Below are 8,083 nucleotides of genomic sequence, written 5' to 3'. Positions count from 1 at the left end.
AAAAAAAAAAAAAAAAAAAAAAAAAAGAGAGAGAAAAAAACTCATAGCTTAATAAAGAAGGGCCAGAGTTTGCCTTTAAATTGTTCCAGATCCAGTCTACAACAAAAGCTAGATGGGAGGATGGATGGGTGATGAAAGCTCACTGGCTTCTGGAATAGCTCAGTGAGTTTTCAGCCCTTGGGGGACCCAGGCTTTTTGTGATGGCAGAAGGCCATCAGGAAAAGATGATCGAGACTTAATTTGTAGCATTTGACTGTTGGGATTAGCAGGAGGCCCATCAGCAGGACCATAACAGCTTTATGGGTGCTCGCTCTCAAGACAGCAGTGACCAGAGAAGGGGGAGGCTGAGCTGGAGGAGACCAGGGCAGTGTGGCTGCCACAGCACCTGGCCCCTCCTAGGAGCTGCAGGAGCTCTTCCAGCCCCAGAGGCAGGTGCTCCTCCTGACTTGAGCCAACTTGCTCAAAACCAGAAGCAAATTCCTCCACACAGCCTGGCTTGTGAGGTGAGGGAGCCCTGCTCCCACATCTGCCGGTTACCACACGCGAGCCAGAACTTCACCTGAGAGCTCTGCAGCCTGCTCCAGCCCCTGCCCTGTTGTGCCTGCCCTGGACCTTGTTTTTGGGCTCACCTTTGCAGCCATGGATCTCCTTGTGGCAGGGGTGATTCTAGGGATCGTGGCATTCCTCACCGAATTGCTTTCCTCCTGAAGGAAAAATGAAAGGACGGTGAGCAGCCGTCTGGTTTCTTTTGGTTCCAAACAAAGCGTGGAGTTATTTGGGTAAACAGCAGCTAAAGACAAGTTCCCCCACAAGAAGAAGCCGCTCATTGCTTGGCGCAGACGGAGCCGTGCAGTGCCCAGCCAGGAAAGCCCATGGCCCTCTCCACACGGGGGCACAGCTCTCCATCCATCGGGAAGCTTCATCAGTCCCTGCCCAAGCCTTGAGGCACTGGCAGTGCCGAGCTTTGAAAACGCATTAGCTGACATGACGCTGTGCTTCTGAGAAAGCAAGGTTATGGGGCCGGGGTAAAACACGATCCGCTGAACCATTCGCATCCCTCTGCGAGCCATGTTGCACGAGTTCAGCCCCGTGAGAGCAGCAGGGCCAAACATCCGTGAGCTTTTCAAGGTACAAGGTGGACAGCATGACAGATAGGCTTTTCCTGCTCTGGCTATCTTGATACTTTTTTTTTTAGTGATGTAGATCTGATGGGCTCTTGTTACAACTTGCGTTCAGGTGACGGGCTGCAAAAGTGTGCGGGGAAAAAGGAGGTGCCGGCGACTCTTTTGCAACAGGTGATGATTAACGCCTATTCTTCTGCTGGCAATTTCACTTCTAGGTTATGATGAGCCGTTGGTTTTAACAAATGAGGCAAGCAGACTTTCAGCTCGTGACTGCTTTGCAGAGCTTTAAAATTGCTTCCTCAGCTTTTGGATGTCCATGGCAATGAAAAGAAACAACACAAAACCGCAAAAAAGTCTTCCTGCAGAATCGCACCCCACAAAAGTTTTGTGTCTCTGACGTACGGGGCACTGAGCTGAACCAGGAGCCTCTGTCTCCAGGAAGAAATTCCAATAAACGGCTCCCATCGGGCGAGCTGAACTGGTGGCAGCCTCAGTGGGAATTGTTTACTACCGTGCTCCAGCATGGACAAGGCCTCATTGTCTGGCTTTGACAGGGAAAATGTCCAGTTTCGCAAACTTTGCTGAGCAAGGGAGAAAATAATTATATTGCAGATCGGCTTACAAGGGGCACATTCATGTTTGGAAGAAAACTTGATTTTCATAGGGCGAGAAAGAGAAGCACAGCCGCCAAAAGGAAAAGCCAGCGCGTCGGTGACCTACGAAGATGGCCTCGAGCCAGGAGCTGTTCCTGGCCGAGGGGGGTCCCGGGGGTCCCAGTCCTGGCTGTGGCTGGGCTGCAGGCACCGGGCACACCACAGGCAGCAGGGACAGCGCAGCCCGAGCCGGGAGGTTCCGGTGCAGCCATCAGGCCTGAAGTGTTGGTGACTTTTTTTTGCCTCGTGTTTTTACTTAAGAGGATGACAGGGCGAGTATTTAAGGAAGAGGTTTTACAGCGTGGGGCTGGCTGCAATGAGCCGTGTGCCGTCGGTGCCAGCTGTGGAGTGGCCGCCTTCCCCCGAGCTGGGAGCATTAGCTGGAGCCATTTTGGCTGTCTACCCAAGGGGGAGGGTGTAATTATCTTCTTTTCGCAAGATTGCATATAATTTTCTTTCTTTTATCTTTAAAAAAAAAAAAAAAAAAAAAAAAAGGAAAGAAAAAAAAAGGAAACAAGCAGAAATGAATGGTGTAACAAGCTGATAACCCATTAATTTTTTCATCAGGTTGAAAGCAAAGCTCAAATGATGGTTTTACTAATCTTTCTCTGTGAACATTTCTCTTAAGACCATGTGCGCTCTCCTTGCAGGAAGCTGCAATATCCAGCATAAACCCAGTTTGTTGTCATGGCAATTTCCTTAGCTGCCTTATCTGCACACCCAATTGTAGGCACACAGAGGCTCCTGCAGCTAAATTCAGGTGGGATGGGACCTCTGGAGATGTGCGGGCCACCAGCTGAGGGCCAGGCAGCCGTGAGACCACGCCAGGTTGCTCGTGGCTTTCTCCATCCAGGACCTGAAGACCCCGAGGTTTGAGGGCACAAGCACATCCATACAAACCAGTAAAACCTGTGCTTGACTTCTCCTCAGATAGACTTACAAGCACGCAAATGCTGCCATTAATCCCAGTCCTTCCTATTTGTTGTCACCTATACAAAGTGCACTGTCCCAAGGAAGGGGGAGAGCATGCGTGCGCGTGTCCTTGTTCTGAAGGGCACCCCCTTGCCAACTCTCTTTTGACAGGATTGTTTCATGAGTTTTGTGTTTCACCCTTCGGCTTGTCTCATATTTAGTATGCCGTGTCCCGACGGCAACTGCTGTCCAAGGTTTGTCGTGTTTAACTGAATTATCATTGCCATGGGCAGTGGAAAGGTCAAATTTCATTCTGCAAGGTGAATTCTGCCAGCCAAGGTGTGTTACAGAGCAAGGGGGGAACCAGGCTCTCAAAGTCTGTCAAGGAGTCAGAGGGTGAACTGAGCGGGATTTTAAGAGGAGTTTACAGCAATTTGTTGCCTGCTTCCCAAGGAAATACAACTGGAATTGGGTCCACATTTAGGCTTATTGGAAAGCCCAGCTTCACAGCCAAGTTTCATGGCTCTCTTTGTGCCTGCCTCCATGCCTGCTCACTGCTTTCTGGCCACAGTCTCCTCCAGGACAGTTGTGCTTTGCCTCAGATGCCTACTGAGTATGTCCTCACAGTAAGGATTTCAGGGAGCCCAGCACAGGCGAAGGGGTTGGCACAAGGCACCGACTTCTAGGTAGGGCTGGGCTGGGCTGGCAACAGGTCTGGAAAAACTCAAGGAGATCCAGTGTCATTTGTTTGGATACCAAATGCACCCAGGTCGTGCTCTTTCTGTGGTGCCAAAGCCTGCCCAGGAGGAACATGTAAAGGGGAGAGGTGCCTGTGTCCCACTGCATCTGCTGGCAGAGCAGCAGCTTAGCTGGACCTGACAGCCTGTTTGTGAAAAAATAAAAATAATAATAAACAAGCATCTAACAGGGAGGACACGGGCATGTCGTGAGAGGAAATTCAGAACATCACCGATGTGCTACGTGTGGCTGTAGGAGACATAACAAGCAGCTGTGGAAAACTGATACAAGCAGGTGGGTTTTGCAGCTTGCAATATAATGCTTTGATATTGCTTATCGTCAGAGGGATTTTCATTTTTGCTTGCTTGCTTACAGTTCTGCTGCAGTTCCTTAATTTCGCTAATGGAAGGTAACAGCAAAAAGCATCTGTGGAGGCCAGGCAGCTGAACAGCACATTCAGTCTCTAAGATCTGTCGCGCTGCCTTCTTCTCAGGGCAAAGCCCAACACTGGCTGAGTTTTGGTCCACACTGTCAGTTTGCTGAGCATCACTCAGAGCAAAACTATCTCCAGTCAGGGCACCATCTCCCACGGACTTGCAGGAGATATTTGCGGTGCATTGTTCTCCTTAATTACTGCTCTCTGGAAATACAAAGCATGGGATGAAGGATAATGAAACACAGGCTTATTTAGGTCAATTACAAAAACGCAGGCTAATTGTGAACAAAGTGGTAAAGCAGGAGCAGACGGGGCTCAGGGGCAGACGGTGCCACCGGTGACCCACATACCGCCGGGCAGCAGGTGGTGGGGGCGCGCAGCTCAGCACGGGAAGGGTTTGCACGTCCTCTCCTTTCAGGTCCCAGCAGGCACACTGCGTGCCCCCGCAGAGCTACACAGAGCTGCCCCCCCGTGTGCAGGAACACTCATGGAGGTAATGGCCAAGCCATGCAGGGGCCTCCTTCCCACGTGGTGTTCAACCCTCAGGAAGCTGCAGGACCTCTGAGAGTCGGGGCGGACCTGGAAAACAGCAGCAAACAGCAGCACTTTTTTATTATTATTATTTTTATTTTTCCCCTTCCTGCAGAACAACCCTGGGGTGAAAATGGTGTAGTTTGTACTCTCTGCTGGGGGGAGGACAAGCGGAAGATGATCGTGTCCTGATCTGTGTTTGGACACATGCAGGAAAACCTATCCCACGATCCCATTCCGTGCCTGTAACTGTCAGGAGCACTCTCTTACCTCACCTGGCTCAACACAACCTAACCAGACCCAACCTTCCTCCAGGGAACAGGCCCGCACAGCAGAAAGGCAGCAGCTTTCAGCCTCTGCTCAGGGAGCCCTTGCGAGTGCTTTCAAGGAGCTTGTGAGGCGTGGTTGTTCTGGGCTACCTCCCACAAACACCCCGAACCCCACTGCTGACAGGCTGAAGTGTGTAGGTGTCGGCAGCTCTGCTGTGAAATATTCTGGGGTTCCAAACTGGGGAGGGTACAAGGTGACTGCCCTAAGAGAAGCCATTGTCGTTCCTCAAGGAGTTCAACGGTAAGTTCATCCTGTGCTTCACATTTCCAGGGAGCAGTAATTAAGGAGAACAATGGAACAAATATAACTGCTACAAAAGGGAACAAAGACTTGGCATCCACCAGCTCAGTCAAATGCTTTCCTATAATGTGGTTTTCAGCTCTGGGTGCCCCTTGCCTATATCCAATATCCCACTGCTGTGTGCCTTCCAGCCCCGGGCGCCTGGCTGGGCAACGAGAGAGACCCCTCTTCTATCTGTATGTGGCTGGTTTTGTCTCTGCCCAACGCTAAGCTAACCTCTCTGTAAACAGAGGTCAGGCAAGACTGCAGTTTTATCGTGAGCTTTTGAGACTGACAAACGATTCGGCCCTGTGTGTGAATGGAACCAGACTCTGTTAGAGCTAAGTTTAAGGAAAACCCCACGGATTAGCCTCAGAAACATGTCACGGCCCATCTCAGCAGCCAAGGCTGTGATGGTGGGGACTTCACAGGACCCAGACAGTGTCCGGGCTGTCTCAGAAAGAATACCTGCTGTATTTCCCCTCTAACAGCCCCCATGCATAAGGCAAGAGGCACAACGTGTTCCCAGCCAGCAGCTACGGCACTGCATTCCCCACAGCGGCAGTGCTCTCATGAGGATGGCTCAGAGCACATGCTGCTGAGGTCCTGTGGCCATTCCTCCAGCCTTCAGTCACCTGGCCCAGGCTGTTTTCTAACTCATTTATTACTTCACAGCAAGCTCCAAAGCTTGCTACACACCGGATGCATGCGTGCCTTGGGCACCAGGTGAGTCAGCACAGGGCAGATGCACGGCCCTGGCTCGACAGCTGAACAGACACATGTATGTGCTTCGCTAATTACTTTAAGAGCTTTTTTAAATGAGGACATGCCTATAGTTGATCCCTTGAAATACAGGAGCGAGACATAAGTGTACTTGTTCACCTGAGTTAAAATTTAAATGGGTTCATATTTTCCTTCAATTTAGATCACATTTTTCTAATTTGGGAAAATAAAAAATGGCTTAGCTGTACTTGGGAATTCCAAATACATCTGTGCACCTTTAATTTCACTACTGTAATTACCCATCCTTGGTGTTACAAGCCTTTTCTACGCAACATCTTCCTGTCTTCACTTGGGCTTTCCATACAACACATTTTGTTCTTACTCCCCTAGCTCCCTAGATCCTGTGTAGCTGCTGGTTGGAAAATAAACATTTCAAGTCAGGCACCAGGACCTTGACGAAAAGACCCAAGATTGGGTTGGAAATAACTTCCAGAAACTCATTTTGCTTGTCCCTTTTAGCTGTGACAATAAAGGAGAGGAAGGGACAAAGATCACTGGGGAGAACAAGTCAACAAAAGCAACTAACTCTGGTTGGCTTCACCACCTGACACGCCATACATTGAGTTTAGAAGACTTTTGTATTTCCTGTGAAGGATCTTGTGTGTTTTGTCAGCGCAAACTCATTGCTGAGTTAAGAGGCTAGTAATGAAATGATTATTAAGTTTGCAGTCTTTTTCCTAGCTGGAGGAAAATCATATCTAAAATATCTTCTATATACAACACAGTAGCTGCTTTTCCTCTTTTGTCCCTTACCTATTTTCTTATGTATCTATTTATATTCTGGAGTAGACCTAAGCTGTTTACCTTCCCTCCTTCACCCTCCCTCCCCACCTGAGTGCCTGCTGTTTGCTGTTCTAATAAGTCACCAGGTGGAAAAAGAATTTATGACCCTGCAGAATCAACATCATGTGAGGCTAAAATGGTAGACAATAGCCTAACTGGAAACCAGCACCATGGTCCTGTGGAGGTGGAAGGATCGACAGCTCTTACAGAAGACTGAATGCTCATCATGCCAAGTGTTTCAAAATTTGGGAGACAAAATATGTTCTCTGCTCTTCACTTGGCCTCTGCTAAATCAGCCTGAAAGCTGCTCAGGATAGTGGCAGTGACGGTGTGGAGCAAAATCTGTCCACAGAATTTTACCCGACACACGTGAGCAAGCTCAGCCCCTGCTCTGTGCTGTTTGGAAGCCATGCATTTGCATTGGTGTGATGCCAATCCTTGACTAAGATACCTGGTCTCCAAACAGGCTTCAGTTCCTCATGCCACCTGCCACGACTTCCAATTTGGAGCTCCCTCTAGTAACAGGCTTGTCTGTTGGAATCTAAAAACTAAGAAATGCTGTCTCAGGTCTGTTTCTCTGAGAAAGAAATCAGTTTAAAATAAGGCAAAAGCAAGCTGATCAGGCAACCACGCTGGGTCACGGCTGCAGTGTGGTAGCGATGCCGCGGGGGCTCGGAGGCACGCGGCACCTTGCTGCCCCTGTTACGCAGAGCTCACGCAGTGCTCAGCAGAGCCGGTGGTGGGACCATGAGTGTCCTCATCACGTCAGCAGGGTCAGCTGGAGAGTCACCTCACGTTCCTCGCCTGACTGCTGGTGGTGGGAAGAGCTCGGGGAACAAGTTCAAGGAAAGGTTTTAAGAGTGAGAGAGCTCGTGGAGCACTTCTGCTTTGTTGCTTCGCATTTTCTTTTACATGCCTTTTTATCAAGGCATTTTTGAGTAGGAAAATCATTCTGATTAAAGTCACTTAGAAAATGTTCCTTTTGCTTTGAGCCCTACAGAAGGCTTATGGGATTATTTGCAAGATGTTATTTCTTAGAAAACACAGAGGATTTCTGCAACAGAGGAAAACGTTTCCAGATAGCTAATTACCTAGTGCTTAAAAATAGGGCATTTCATTTACGAGGCATCTGGTCTCTCTCATTATTTATGGCACACCTCAGAAGACTACTTTAAGAGCATCGCTGAAGAGTAAATGCCAAAGGCAAATTATATAATTTATTCATGGTAGACTGGCTCTTCTGGAAGGGAAGAACTCATGACCTTAGAGTGTAGCTGAAAATCTTGCTGCCTCCACTTATCATCAGTCAAGGTGCTGACCTTGGGAGTGGGCCCTACAGAAAGTAGTTTTTTTCTTTCCATTTTGAGTTATTTGGTATTTCCTGGATGATAAGGTGACAGGGAGAACTGAAGCCAAGCAGGTTAGCATCATCTACTCCATTTTCACCCAAGCTAACACTTTGATAGTTGTAGAGTCAGTACATTTTGCACTAATTTTTCATAAATGTGATGTTA

Source organism: Oxyura jamaicensis, chromosome 5, assembly GCF_011077185.1.
Source record: "Oxyura jamaicensis isolate SHBP4307 breed ruddy duck chromosome 5, BPBGC_Ojam_1.0, whole genome shotgun sequence".
In the NCBI taxonomy this organism is placed as follows: domain Eukaryota; kingdom Metazoa; phylum Chordata; class Aves; order Anseriformes; family Anatidae; genus Oxyura; species Oxyura jamaicensis.
Note: the sequence above shows the minus strand (reverse complement) of the source record.